The sequence below is a fragment of the Canis lupus genome, chromosome X, assembly GCF_003254725.2.
Source record: "Canis lupus dingo isolate Sandy chromosome X, ASM325472v2, whole genome shotgun sequence".
Taxonomy (NCBI): domain Eukaryota; kingdom Metazoa; phylum Chordata; class Mammalia; order Carnivora; family Canidae; genus Canis; species Canis lupus.
This window is the reverse complement of record NC_064281.1, coordinates 34,716,775-34,731,764: the sequence shown is the minus strand read 5'-3', so window position 1 is coordinate 34,731,764 and position 14,990 is coordinate 34,716,775. Positions and strand designations below refer to the sequence as shown.

General features: G+C 60.5%; 1 protein-coding gene across 2 annotated transcripts in view; it reads left to right on the top strand.

The window, feature by feature from the left end:
* BCOR (BCL6 corepressor) overlaps positions 1-14,990 on the top strand; it is a 114,281-nt gene that overhangs the window by 19,516 nt on the left and 79,775 nt on the right. The window contains exon 1 of one of the 2 annotated variants that reach the window (XM_035711853.2): positions 11,552-11,572. The exons of the other annotated variant lie outside the window; for it this stretch is intronic. The gene's annotated coding sequence lies outside the window, so the exon portion shown is untranslated. Of the gene's footprint in view, positions 1-11,551; positions 11,573-14,990 lie in introns of those variants that run through there. 2 annotated transcript variants of the gene reach the window in all.

Here is a 14,990-nt window from a genome sequence, read left to right as displayed (position 1 = left end):
CTGCCTTCTTCCTAGGACACTCCAAAACCTGAGGTCCAATTTACCAGAAATGGCATTGATGAATGCGGTGCATTCTGAGTGATCTCGCCTCCGGCTCAGGTTGGGAGGTCAGAAGCCGCCTCTCCCCGCCCCGGGAGGGAGCAGCTGATGCAGGTAGAATCACAATGGTAGGAACAGAGATGTACCTGGAAAAGCTGGCCATTGTCCTCTGTAAACTTCCAGGCCGGCACCTCCCATGAGTTCAAGCTTCCATCCAAAGTTTGCCTGTGGTTTATCGGCTGAGTGTGAGAGGCTGAATCTGAACTTGTTTTGTTTTGGTGAAATAAACTTGTTCTGCATAAGGTTTGCACAGGCTTGTTACTCTTATGGAGAACACTTCCTCCACCCACCTAAGCAACAGCTACACCAGCCTTTCCAGCCTTCTGCAGCCCCTCTTTTAATTACCTCTCTCTTGCCCCAGTTTGGGCAGCTCCCAGTGCTTTGTTCATGGGCAGCAATAAACCCAAGATTGGACCTAACCTTCCGTCTAGTGGACCTGGAGCCTCGAGGGCTGTCCTGGCTCTCCCCAACTGATGAGGTCCAAGGACGCCGCTGGTTGTGTTGATGCGTTGTCTCCCCTCTGTGCACTTGTTGGTATTCAGACACAATGCTTTACCAAAAAATAAATCATATGCAAGAAAAAGTTCAAAGCGGCCCTTTGAAGCCAGGCCTCCAGGAGCTGGGAGTCAATACTGCCAGGGAGCCATCCCTTTGCTTTGGAAACCGCAGCCAGCGCCAACGGGTTACCGCTGACCACGTGCCCACAGAATTCCTCTGGTAACACCAGCTCCGATGGCCAGGGCGCACTCACCTCCAGCCCTGTCCAGCCCCATGCCCCTCCTGGGAGGCGCAGTAACCATAAAAGGCACGACAGGCGGCCCACCGAGCAGGTTTGGTGACGACTCCCAGGAGACCGCCGCCTGGAGCGGCAGGCCCCATCTGCAGTGCAGCTGAACGAGTTAAGCTGCCCCAAGTGTGAGCGGCCTGGGGTGGGGCCTGGATGAGAAAGAACCAGCGGCAGCGCCCGGCAGCCTGGGTCTCAGGATCCCGCAGTTACAGAACTGGGTGAACCTGACTCTTCTTTCGAACGGCTGTGTGAGAGGCCTGGAAGACCCCCCGTGAGGGGTTGGGGAGGTGGCCTCAGAGCCCAGTGTGAAGCTGTGAAGCTGCGCTGGGGACCTTGGCGTCTCAGGGGGGTCGCGCCCTAGAGGTCTCCCTTGGCATCTAAGGCGCTTCTGCGCCCTACCAGCAGTGAGGAAGTGCAGCATCCCACCCTCGGGCTCCGGCGGCCCAGATGAGCCCACTGAGCCGGCAGGCAAAGGAGGCACTGCTCTCGGTACAGCTCCACGTGCGCTGAGGTTACTCGCCATCTCCGGGCCAGTCAGGCCTCGCGGTGCCACCCCTGCCCTCTGCCATCCATCACCTGCCAGAACCTAGGCTGCGGGCACCAGGGCCCTGGAACCGCCAGACTCAGCCCGATGCGACCCCGCCTCAGCCTCACAAAGGCCGCGTGCGGCTGGGGCAGACGAGGAACGGCCACGACTCTCAGATCTTTAATTACGCCCCTACCCTTCCCCCCACCCCATCGTCGGCTTCCAGCCCTTTAATCAATTTCACGATATTAAATATTAATTTCCCGCCAGCCAGGCTTTCTCGGAGGAGGGGGAAGGGGCCGGCAGGGCAGTTCCGAGGACGGGATGGCTTTGTAGGGTGTGACCCAGGTGGTAGGGCACCGAGGATGCAAGGGCTCCTTAAGTGACCTGCGCCAGGAACTCGGTCTGCGCTTTGCGGCGGGGGAACTTGGAGAGTTCTGCAGGCCTCGGAGAGGGGCGGCTAGGTGCGCCGGCAATCCCAATGCGCTGGGCGACCGCTTCCTGCTCCGCAGCCCCCCCCCCCCCCGCCCCCAGCCCCAAGTCAGCCTCACGCGGGCCCGCGGCGCGCAGCGATGATGGATCGCGCCTGGCGGGGGTGATTTGGTGTTGATCGCACATTATCACTGGCAGGTTGGACTGGTTGCTGATGGACGACTTCTAGCGGCGGCAGCAGCAGCGTCTTCAGACACGGTGCGGGGACTCGCTTGCTCTGCGAGGGTCTCTCTTTCCCCTGCCCCCACAACCGTCCCTCGCCCACTTGCCGGCGTCAGGAGGACTTGAGAGTCCGAGCGGGGTCCTGCCGCACCCAAGGCCGCCGGCCCTCGTCCGGGTCCTGGTGTGGGCCGCAGGCCGGGCGAGGAGGGGAGCCAGGACGCCTCTCCCGCTTCCTCCCATTCCTCCTTCCCTTGCCGCCTGCCCACCCACTCCCCATTCTTTCCTGCTTCCCCATCGAAATCGGGAGGGCCTGGGTCACCCGCCGGTTGGTTTCCCAACGCGGGTGCAGGCCGCGGGGGGGGGAGACACCCCCCCCCCCCGCCCTGCGGCCTCCGCCCCTCGCTCTCGGGGCTCGCTGCACCGCGACGCTGCGGTGCGCCCCTCCTCGCCTCTTTTTCTAAAGTGCCTGCAGATACAAAAGCGGTTTCGTAATGCCTTCCGTCTGCGAGAGCCGGAGGACCTTGGCTGACCTTTCGGAAACTGATTGCAACTGCCTGTTAACAGCCCGTACTGACCGCACCGAGCAGAGCGGAGGACAATCATTTAAGTGACAGACGGCGAGGTGGCCTCGGCTCAGTCGAGCGGCCTGGTTAAGCCCGCCCCACCCCTCCCCCCCAAGTGCCCCCCCCAAGCCCCGGGCGCACTGCGGGCTGTGGCGGGCGCCCGGGCGGGCGGGGAGGGCGCGCCGCGCGCGCGCGGTGTGTGTGTGTGTGTGTGTGTGTGTGTGTGTGCGCGCGCGCGCGCCCGCCCGCCCGCGATCACCGGTTGACGGGTTAACCCTTCGCCGAGCTGCCGGCCCCTTTGAGGCCGGACGCTGTCGGCTTAATCTGCCATCTGCAAAAGAGGAATAAAAGGGCCGCCTCCGCCGACTTTCCCTAATGGATAAACTGTCTCCCCTCAGCGTGACCGGGGCTGCGTCCCCGCTGCTGCCGGGGAAAGATCCCGACCCTCAGCTCTTCCGGCACGTCCCTGGGTCCCCTCCCTGCGCCCCCTCCCTTCCCCGCACAGAAAGACGCCAAGACAGGAACAGCACAGGGACAGCGCGAGGGGTCCAAAGGCTCCGAGAGACTCGCGGTGCAGTGGACGTGGGTGTTCCCGGTGTTTTCTGTTTTGGAAACTGGAGAAAGGTGGGGACGGGGGGTGGGCCCGCACTGGGAAGGCGAGGTGGGGGAGGGGAAGCTGGTGACAGGGCACCTCGGGCTGCGCTCGCTCCCTCTCTCGGGAGAGATCGCCAGCTGCTCTCCAACAGGCAGCGCCCTGAAATCTATTTAAAGAGAGGGAAAGGGGAGGAGAACAAAGGGGGAGGAGGGGGGCGGTGAGCGGAGCCTGGGCGAGAGCGAGCGAGCAGGGAGGATCCGCCGCTCCGCGGGCACATCAAGCGCTCACATCTGTACACTCCGCGATCGATGGGGAGAATGGATAATATTTGTCAGCTGCAGACCTTTCTCTTCCCGGTTCCCGGGGAGGGGAGGGGGCGAGGGAGGGGGAGGGGCGGGGAGACCAGGCGAGAGAGGCCGCCTCAAGGACAGCGCGCTTCCCGCTGCAGCCACACGGAAACCTAGAGCCATGAAAGCCCGGGGATTTTTCTCTTATTATCATTATTAATTATTTTTTATTATTCCACAGCAGCCAGCGAACGCTCGGCGGCGCCCCTCCCCCGCTCGCCTGCCGGCTCCCTTTGTTGATTCTCAGCTGCGAGCGCGGCGGGCCCGAGCCGCCGCCGCCGCCGCCGCCGCCGCCGCCCGCCGCCGCCGCCGAGCACGATCTGCTCTTGCGCCCTCGGTCGCAGCTGCGGCCCAGGAAGCCGGGGCTGCGTCCCCGCCCCCCACCCCCCACGGCGCGGCAGCCCCCGCAACCCCCCCCCCGCCGCCCGCCACGAGGCCAGCCCAGCCTCTTCGCCGCTTCTCGCTGCGGCTCCGCGTCCCCAACGCCGAGCAGAGGCGCTGGCTGCTGCCGCCCCGAGCCTCCGGCTGCGCGGGGGCCTTCGCCACCCCTCACCCCCCGGCGGCTGCACTCTGATGCCGCCGTCCCCACACATGTTCTTCATTTCGCACACTCGCGGCGTGCTTCCTCTCGGCTCCTCTCCTCGGGGCTTTTCGGAGCGAGGAGGGAGGTTTAGAGGAAGTTAGAAACCCAGAGAGCCCAGGGGAAAGGGGGAAAACCCTCGCTCTCAGTCTGAGCTTCCCAGGCGGAGGGGAGCGCCCCGCGGGGTGGGGGGCAGGGCCTGGTTGCCCTCCCCTTCCTTAGATGCGGGAAGGTGAAGTGAAGGGTGGTGGCCGGAGGACAGGGAGCTGGAGAGTGAGTGAGCTCCAGGTTTGCTTTGGCTCGTCCCCCTGCACGACGCTACCGGCCGGGGCAGAACTGACCCACCCCCTCGGAGCGGCACAGAGGGCCTGGGAGCCGATCGGATTAGCGGTCATCAAATGACACCAAAGACACCTCAGACTGTCCCCCACCTTCCGCGAGGGAGTTCCCCGGTCCTTCACCCCCTCCCTCCTCCAAGGTGTAAAGCCTGAAGCTGACGCCCCACAGGCCCGGGGTCCCGGCCCACTCTGGGGTGTGTGTGTATGTGTGTGTGTGTGTGCAGAAAGTTCTAGTCGGAGGTTTACTTGTGGCTTCGCGCACCCACCCCCACCCCCGCTGTCCTGCGATTCCGGGCCAGCCTGCGGCGGCGTCCCCGACTGCTCCGCGGTCCTGGGCAGGGCAGGAAACTGGCACGGCCGCCGGCTGGGCCGGCGCCACTTGGCCGGGCCGGCTGCTCGCTGGAACTCGCGCGGCACCTTCGCGCCGAGTCGGGTTCCCGGGTCTCCCGCCCAGTCACCCTGAGCGGCTCCCCCCGCCCCCCCCCCCGTTCTTTCCGTCGTCCTCTCTCCGGAGTCTCCCAGTCTCCGCCCGCCCTCTCAGCTTTTCCCCTCCTCGGTCTGTCTCGGGAGCCCCGTAGCGCAGTCAACCGCCCTTCCCGAGATTCAAAAAGAAGTTTTGTGTTTCCCCGGGGGCAGCAGCCTAATGCTTCCCTTGTTTTCCGGAACAAAGCAGACATTCAGTGGGGAGGGGGCAGGCGCTGACTCCTTCCCCTCCCCGCAGCACCCCGCACCCCTGCAGGTTCAGAACGCTCGCTCCCGGGCCGGGCGGCCCGGGGATGGGGTGGGGGCCCTCTGTCCCCAGGCCCCTCTACAAAAGCCGCGCCCCCCGCGGGCCAGCTCCCCTAGCCTCCGCCCGGAGCCAGAGAGAAGGCGACATGGTGTTTGGGTGAGGTTCCCAGCCCGGGCTGGGAGGGCGCGCACGCAGCTGTTTACAGTGTGCCTGTGCTGCTGGAACTCACCCACCGCCGCCTGACAGCGTGGGGCACCCGCGCGCTGCCAGCTCAGAGGAGGCGCGCAGCGGCGAGCCCTCGGGCACTCGGCCGGAGGCCTCCGCAGCCCTGGGGCCAGGGCGCGCTGGGAAGCTCGAGGTCTCCAAGCGCGCGAGCCTCGTCTAGCCCGCAGACCGCCCCCTCCTCCCCAACAATGGCCTGGATCGGGTAGTATATCAAAGGGACTGGGGGAAGAGCTCGCGAGGGGCGCTCAGGGCAGTCCTTGCGCTGGGGTTCTTAGCAGCCCTTTCCCTCCCAGGGGTGAGCCCTCCGGCCAGAGTGGGCAAAGCTCTCCACTCTAGCGACTCGAAGATGCCTCTCGCTGCAGATAGCGCCCCGCGGCCCCACCCTGCCCGGCGGACTTCCCCTCACCCCGCCCCCGGGGGGACCGCAGCACTAGCAGTGCCCACGCGAGCCGGGCCTTGTCCGCGCATTGCTGCCTTAGATCCCGCTCCAGCTCTTCCCCTCTCCCGGGCCTGTGGCCGGCCCCCGGCGCCTCCAGCGCGTCCTGAAACTTGATCCCGTGTCGGAAGGACAGTGTGTAAACACCAGGCGCGCTCCGAGAGCCCGCGGGAGGGGCCGGGCGAGGGCCGCCCGGGCAGCGCCGAGGCCCCGCGCCCTCGCCCGCCTGCTCGCCCCGGGCACGATCGACGGGGCCGCTGCCTCGCTCTCTGCCTTCCCAGTTGGCTCAGCTAATTGGAACCGCAGCCGCCGCCGCCGCGGCGGCAGCCTCTTGTTGAATTTTCTAGATCGCAACCGTTCAGTCGTGGCTGCCTCCGGCTCCCCTCCCCCTCCCACAGCTGTTATCTCGGCGGCAACTTGTTGTTGGTGGGGACGCCCCTCCGCTGACCCTGGCCTCAGACTCTGTGTTGACCCCAGCAGTTCGGGGGTGTTTTTCTGTGGGGCGTGGGGAGGGAGGTAGAGTCTTATCGAAGAGTGAGACTTTGCGCCAGAATCTGAGACTCGTTTTGGTGGGGTCGAATACTATCCAGGGGATCCTCTGGGCAGAGAGCCATCGTCCTCGCAGTCTTGCACCAGGAGTGGTGACAGTACCTGAGGGGCTTCAGGAGCAACTCCAGTAGTAACTACAGTCCATTCCAGAAAGATGTTACAGAAGGCTGGGGGTGTTGGGAGGAGGAAACTACCTGCTGCCTTCTGCCCTGCCCCCAGTCCCTCTCAGGCTTTGGAACTTGCCGCAGCAGAGCTCTCCTATCCAGCGCCTAGCCCACCTGAATGGGCTGGGGCCACCTTCCTGCTTAGTTTGAAGTACCAAGTGGGTCCAGGAGGCACTTGTCAGCCTCAGTGGGTTCTAGAGGTGCACCTTCCCCAAGCTGGGTCAGCTCTAAACTTGTGCCAGCAGGCCTTCCTGGGCCTTGGGTCCCTCCAGCTGAGCCTCCCTTCTCCCTTGGCCTGCCATCATATACCCTATCCACAGGTCCCTGCTTGGTACAAGCTATGGAGTCTGCAGACTGTCCGCTCTGCATGGGTCTAGAGGAGGCCCAGAGCCTGACCTGATGGCCAAGGGAGAAAGAAGTGAGGCAGTTGGATAGTACTAAGAGACTCAAGGAAACACTGTTCATGATACTGGAGAGTTGCCCTATATCCAACATCCGCCTTAGAACGAATTTTCCTCAGAGTATGAGTTTTTCCTAGTGGATTTCACAGACTCAGGGCCTAGGCTGTAAAAGTGGCTGCACCCCCAGCCCAGAAACGCCTAAATACACACCCGCAAACTCCCAGGGGGCTGGGTCTGCAAACCACCACCCAGGGGATCAGTAGCAGCCAGAGAGCCTCAGCTTTTCCTGTGACTCTTCTGAGAAAGGCACCGGTTGCCCTCCCCTTTGATGATTATCTGGCAACTGTTAGGGAACAAAGAGGCAGGGCCATTGGCTCATTTTCCAACACCTTTTTCCTTCCCTTCTAACTTTTACCCAAACCCCCTCTTTGGAGGTTTTCCTGAGGTGTCCTCTCTATTCACAGAGCAAGGTTTCCAACTCAGTCCATATTGATTTGAGCTATGATAAAAAGGGGAATCTGTAAAATTAATATGAGAACTTGGTGTCTAGGATGGTGCTTCAGTAGGTCAAGTTCACCTAGTTCTTTGGCATCTAAAAGCCTCCAGGCCCTTCCAATCAGATAATCAAAGTGTATTTTCCCACTGCTAGTTTCTCTTCTCTTTCTATAGTGGAAAAAAAGAAAAGATTCTCCTCAAAGATGTTTATTCTTCTTCCCTTGTATCCTATCAGTCTGGAGAACTTTGTTTCTGTGTAGGGTAAAGTATATTCCTGTGTTTTGATAAAGAAAAGAGTAATTTGTGTTCTTCTTCGGGCCTGAAAAGATAATTATGTGTCCTGGGAGCTCGCTCTTCTCCTGGCTGTGTAATAGACAATCTGGATTCTCGTTCTGGAGCAGGAGTGCTTTGGTATCCCAGCTTTCTCCTCGTCATCCCACCCAGCCATTACCAGGTCCTTGGGTGGGCCACGTGGAAAGAGGATTTCTGTCCTGAAGGCTGGTAGTGCCCCAGCAGACCTTGCTACTCTTGAGTCTGGTAGTAGGCATTCACGTTTCTTTTGCTGTGCAAAGAATATTCTGAGCCATTGGAATTCCTTTTCCATCTCCCTGAAAGCTTATGCCAAGAGCTCTCCATGGGGCCTATGGTGATGGATGTCATGAGGCCAGGGGAAGGAGCCCTCATGGTGGGAAGAGTTGAGTACTTGCTTGCAGGACTCAGACCTGACCCGCACCAAAATGCAAACAGCAACCCCCCCCAAAAAAAAATGCAAAGAGCAGCTCCATCCACCTGGTAGATGGCCCAGAAACAAATGCTACCCCTCCCCACCCACCCCCAACTCATAGAGCCTGGGGACAAACCATTCCTTCGGCCTCCCTTTAGCTCCACTTACTTGGGTACAGTTAAGCATACCAGGAAGCTGAGCGGCATCCACTGCTCCTCACTTCCCCTGGCGCTGGGCTCGGCTTGGCTGAACTCGCCGTTCCTGTCTTTTTAGAGGAGCTGGTTGTGTTCCTGAAGCGGGATTGCACTGCGCTGCCTCCCCAGGGGTCCTCAGCTATTGATTTTTAATATCCGTATTCAATATTGTGTATTAAATATTGAATCCATGCACGAGAGGATGTGATGCAAATCACCAGCCGTGCCTGAGACTTTAATAGTTGTTTTATTGCCCGGAAACCACAGTTGGACGCAAGGCATCCTGCAGCCGAGGCTGGGGGCGGGGATGACAGGCAGAGAGGAGAGCAGAGCAGAGGAGCGGAGCCAGGCCTCCCAAAGATAGGAGATCTCAGGAGTAGCCACTGCTGAAGGCACAGCCAGGCACACTGACAGCTCACCCCTGGGCAGGTGGGCTGGGGGCCAACTCTCAGGCCGCTACCGAAAGAGTGGCCAGATCTGTGAGACCTGGGGAGAGGAAGAGGTGTGGGGCTGTGTCCTTCCTTCCTGGACTTCCCTGCCTGCCTGGACTGTGCATTCCTGGCCGGCCATCCCCCTTCCCCTCCACACGGATCTTCCCCCAGACACACACACACACACACACACACACACACACACACGCACAGAGCTGTTGAACAGGAAAGTGAACTTGGGGGCAGGAAACTCAGGCCTTGGGCTTCCTCTACCACTCTTAGCTCTATGACCTTGATACAGACTCTCTTAACCTCTCTGGGCCCGTTTCCCTCCTTTGCCAATGGGGGTAATGCTATCTGCTTTACCTCCCTCACAGCCCGGCAGTGAGGCTGGTGCAAATGATATAATATTCAGGGAAAAGGCTTTTGTAGACTCAGGCCCCATCATCGGCAGGCTGAGGGATTAGTGTTGGCTTTCCCTTTATACTCCTCCTCTCCCGCACGCTGTGTCTCCCGGTTGGCTTCCTTCTCTCCTGCATGAGCCCCCTCCTCCATTATGGGTTACTCCCCTCCTCTCCCTTGGCCACCTCCACTTGGTCTCCGTCCGTGGCTTCTGGCTCAGCATGGCTCTGGGCTCAGACTAGACAGTCAGGTTTCGAGGATGCCCAGCGGGAGACAGGAAGGACGAGAACGACTCTGTGTGTGTGTGTGTGTGTGTGTGTGTGTGTGTGTGTTGTGGGGGTGGGTGTAGCTAGTGTGTACAAGGCCAAAAGCCGAGGGAGTGTGCCAGTGTGCCGGGCTCCATTCGAGGGAGGACAGGCGTGCTCAGCCGCAGCTGCCCCAGGACTGCGAAGCTGGGGTTGGCGAGACTGGGGGGAAGCAGTGGGTTGGGGCTGCTGCTGGCCCAGTGGGGGGGGGGGGGCTGGTGGGCTCACTGTGCAGGCAGTGGGAAGGAGTGGCAGAGAACCTGAGCCTGGGGACCTCTTTGCCACATTGCACTGTTCCTCATGGCAGGTTTCCCGCTTGTTGGGAAGTCAGGGAGTGGGCTTTGCCATAAAAGCCTTAAGATCAGGAAGCCCAAATGTTCCTTCAGTGGAGGGTGGCGGCCCTCCAGAACCGTCCAAGTCAGGCAAACAGTTGCCAGAGGCCCCTAGGGCAGAGACGCAAGTTCTCCAAGGGCCCTGAGAAAGTGTCGAACCCCTCTAACCCATACCTTTGTCTGGGGCTCGGGGAACGGCAGAGACAGGACGGGTCCCTATTAGTTAAGACCACCCCGGAGCCGAGGAAGGCCCAGGCTGACTCGCTAAGGCGGCTCAACAGTAGTTCGGCAGTAGGCCCCGTCAGGAGTCCAGGTAGCTGTCCCCTGGGAGCGAACTGGGGTATGCCAGGACCAGCCTGGCTGCGCACGCCTCCGCGTCGGGGCTCCGGCGTCTGCTGCTGCCAGTGTTTCCGGGTCTGCGGCTGAGCCTCCCCGGCTCTCTCCTCCCGCTTTGTCTGGCTGCCAGCGCTTCGCCTGCCCTCGCCAGTCTCCTGGGTCGGCCGGTCGCGCTCTGCCTCTCCGAATGCATCTTGGCATTTACGCTGCCTTGCTCTTGCAAGCGCGCGTGTGGCCCCCTTCCCTAGATCCGGGCTCAGCTCGGGCCCTTCCCTCGGGCTAGTTGGCACCGCCTTAGGATCGCTGGGAGTGTCCACCCCTTGCACCCCCTCCCCTGGCCCAGGCCGGCGTGTCTGGGTGTCTGCGACCTTCGTAACTGAAACAGCCGGAGACTCTGGTTTAGCTCCACCAGAGCAAACCCAAGAGGGTCGGAGTATCCCTCACGGCGTTCCCTGATGCTCCCGGCCCTAGGCAGCAACTGAAGGGGGCTTTTATGAGACCTACTTTTCGGAGTGAAGGGGGAACTCTTCAGTGGCCGACCTGGCACCTCTGCGCGTTCTCCGAACTCTCGAGACTGTAAGCCCTTAAGAATTTGACTACGGGGTTCTGCCTTTGACCCGAAAGTTGGCCAGAGTGTGGGTCTGGGCAGGGCTGCCCGGAGTTCGGGTACATGTGTGCAGATCGCAGGGACTCTCGGTTAACGCTACAAAGGGGGGGAGGGGGCACTGGCCTCGGGCGCTTGGCGGGGGGCGGGGGAGGGGAGGCAGCCAGGGGCCTGAGAACACCCTAGGCCTCGGGACAGGTGAAGACACCCTTTCAGGCCCGCCCCCTCCCCCTGGGCCCGCACTCGGCCGGCCTTTGAGGCGGAAACAGCGACCAACTCCTTGAAAGTAAACTTGCCGCGAGGGGAGCGAAGGAGGGAGGGGGCTGGCGGGGGGGTCTGCGTCGGGAAGGCTTGTGTCAAGTTTCAGCCCCTAATGACACTCGGTGGCAAGGTGCCAAGGCCCTGGGAACGGCGGCAGGGGGAAGGGCAGCCGGGGTCGGGTGAGAGTGGCCGCGCCGGGTGGCCGGAGCCGCGAACCCCGAGGCGCACCGCGCGCTTTCAGGCTGGAGGAGGCCGGGGGGCGGGGGCGGCGGGCGGGGAGGGGGCGCTCCGAGAGCCGCCTGAGCGGAGAGGAGCGCAGGCATCTTCCGCAATCCATTCATGCACTGAAGCGCGTGCAGAGCTGCTGATCGCTGCCATTGTTACTCGCGGGCGGTGTGGGAGCCGAGCCTCCACTCTGGCGAGAGATAAATGGCCTCTGACAGCCCCTCCTCGCCAAGAGAGCTCCTCGGATTTCACCGCGCGGCGGCTCTCAGGTCTGTGCCTCGCTCGCTTCCCGGTGAGAACCTTTAAATCAGCCTCTCGGCCCTCCCTCCGCCCCGACGCTGCCCCCCGCCTGCTCAGGCCCCAGCAGGGCCCCGGGCACGCTGCGCGCCGTCTCTGGCCTCCTCCCCATCTGGGGGGAGGACGAGATGGGGAGCTCCGGGAGGACCCGGGCCGCGGGGGAGGCGGCTGGCGCCCCCCGCCCTGGGTCCGCACCTCCCCCGGAGCGGAGCCCCGCGCCCCGCCTCCGCGCCCACAAGATGGATCAGGCTACCGTGCGGAGAGCGGGCTGTAAATATTTAAAAAGTCTCTCGCGCGCCGGCGGTAATGGCTTTCGCAGTCGGAATGTGTGCTAGGAGAAGAGAGGAAGGGCGATGTGTGTACAGTGTTGCGAGGTGGGGGAATCGTTCCTATGCCTTCCCCACCGGGTCCGGGGTGGGCTGCAGGTTCCGGCTGCCTGATTTCCCGCCCTCCGCCTCTCCACCGCCGCGTCCCACGGTAGCGTCGAGAACGCCAGTCAATAGGGAACTTGAGCATGGAAGGGCGACGCAGGCCCGGACGAGGTGACCTGGAGCCACTATCCCCTCCGGGGTCTCCCAAGGTCCTAGGCTGGGACTGGCCAGATTCCCCGTCCAGGTCCTCTTCTCGCTGATGCACGGGGGAGGGCGGGAAAAGCACGGGTTAGAACCCTCTGAGTTTGGGCGATCGCTGAAAGCCTGGGCCGGGATTTCTGCCGCGGGGGCCTGGGGTCCCCTCCACATGCCTCTCTTATGCCTCCATCCACTCTAAAGAAGAGCCCTTCCCTGCCCGCCCGCCCCCCCCTTTCTGAATCTGAAAGTAGCTTTGTGGCTGCCGGGACAGAAAACCTGCGAGGAGGCGACGCGGGGAGATGGGGTGGGGGGCGGTGCCTAGCGCCCAGGCTTAGTGGAGGTCACACGTGGATGTGGAGGGGGATCATTTGCTTCTCTGGCGAGAGTGGGCCTGGGATCTTGAAGGCCGAACCCGGCCGGATGGAAGAGGTGGGGGAGGGGGCATCCCGTCTTCCCGGCTGGGAGAGGCTTAATGGACCCACCAAGGGGTGTGTGCCGGGTGAGGCCGTCGCCTTTGCCAGCAGCCCCTCCCTGGCGGGGCGGGGGCGCCGAGTTGCCCAGGGCTGGGGCGGGCCGGGCGCCGCTGGTTCCCGGGGAAGGTTGGAGGGATGTGCGCCCAGGCTGGGGCTGCCCCCCCGCACTCGTCCGCTCCGCCCGCTCGGGGACCGGCCAAAGTGTGGGTGCTGGCGGCGTGTCAGGGCGCGCCGGGGCTGCTTTCCGCGTTCGAGCGCGTGGAGCTCCCGACTCCTGGCAGCTCCGCGCGCACTCCGCTTCCAGGGGCTTGTGTTGTGCCCTGCTCGCTTGTTTGTCTCGTGTGAGCCTCGTAAACCGCCCTGATTTATTACCCAGACTAAATGCTTAATTTGTGAATATGAAACAGATTAAAAGGGGCGGGGGGGGGAGGGGGCTTGAGGTCGGCATATTTTAGCAATCAGACCAAAGCAGCCAGGCAGATGTTTCAAATTTGTCGACATTTTCAGGCTCATGTGGAAAGCCAGCCAGAATGGTCAAGAGGTCTTCTCCTTCCTTCAACCTGAGAACTTGGCAGTGATCAAAAGGAGGTGATTAGTAGCTCCAGAGAAAAGACACCAGCAGGCAAGGAGTTAACAGAGGCTGAGCTCTTCACCTCCAGGATTGGGATTGGGGTGTGTGTGTGTGTGTGTGTGTGTGTGTGTGTGTGTCTTGGGGGCTGGGGGTCTGTGAGAACTGGTGAGAGCTGGTCACAAAGGCGAGAGAAGTCCTGGCTACAAAAGCTCCCAGAAGCTAACTTTGAAGAACAAAGTAGAGGATCCATTTAAAAGTTAATTCAGTAAATAAACTTCATTGGTGATAAAACAAACAAGAAAGATGGCAACTGAAAATGGCCAAAAGACAGTACAAATAGTTGGACGTGGCCTAAACATGTGCCTTTCACCAGGCAGGTCCCTGCAGCCAGCCACCTCACACAGGCCTCCCTGGAGCACCCTCTCCCTTTGAAAAGCCTTCGTGTGAATAGGCGATATTTTTTGGCATTTGTCATTTTTAGGCAACTTCACACATCAAAGGCAAACACAGTGTTCTTTGCGGCTCCCTGGTTGTAGCCGCCCAGTGAAGCAGATACAATTTCTATAAATTGGCCTTCTCCTCTGGGTTTTGATTGATCATCACCATATGAGATTATTGAAAGTCTAATGTCTTATTTCACTTTCTCCAAGGGGTGAGGAGGGGAACAGTTTATTGGAAGTCAGGCCACGTGAAGACTCTGGTGTTTGTGCAATAGTAATTTCCATTAGCCTGGGTAGATCAGCCTCCAGAAACTCCCATGCATCTCCTGCCAGTTCCTCAGAACCACCCCCCTCCCGCGCCTCTGCCCCCCACTCCAGCGCCTCTGCCCCCCACTCCAGCATCCTTCAGTGGCTAACAGGTACAGTACAAACTAGAGCCTCTGGAGCCTTTGTCACTGTAAGGAGAACATGGCTGTTGGCTAAAATAAGGCATCACAAGATTCATTTTTTTTAAGATTCATTTTTTAAAGCATATTTATTCTAACTCAAGAATTCCCTCTTGAGAATCCTTTCCCATTCCAAACTTTTTTGTTCCCCTTTTGCCTTGATACCATCTTTCATTTTATTAAAGTTGATTATGGTTCCTCTGCCTTGTCCTCAGCCAGACAAAGGCTTAGGGAAAGTCAGAGAACGTGTTAATTATATGTTTCTTGTAAACCGACTTTTCATTTCCCCCTAACACATTTAGTTGGCTTGGTGTTTAGTTTAACACTCAATTGCTGCAAATATGCTGCTTAAAAATGCTGTCTTTATTAAAACAAATAAATGAATGCAAAGACCTTTCTAATTTCAACTCGCGTGGGCTAGAAACAGAAGAGAAGACCGAAATGGAGAGCAAGAAGGAAGGAAAGGCAGTGCGGAAAGGAAAGAAAAGAGACCAGGAAACACACACACACACACACACACACACACACACACACATACACATATTCCTTCTGCCATCCCTCCCCCAGCCGAGTTAAACTGGTCCATACAATTGTCCCTCACTGCACCCTGCAGCTCGCCAGCCCGCCTGGATTTTCCATCACTTGGCGCCTAAGGCGATCATTAGCTGAGAATGGACAACCTCTACCTGCTGGCAGCCCATCACTTACCAGTGGGGGGAGGCTGGCTGCAGGCTCCTGTGCCGGGGCTGGGCCCCATTTGCTCAACCCGAGAGGGGTCCTTGGTTCTTGCCCCTGGGTGCATTGGTGCCTAATTAAACTCTATCCAGGGCAACGTGTGCTAAATATACGGAGGCTGAGAGGAAGCTGGGAGGAAGAGGGGGTCATTACCTG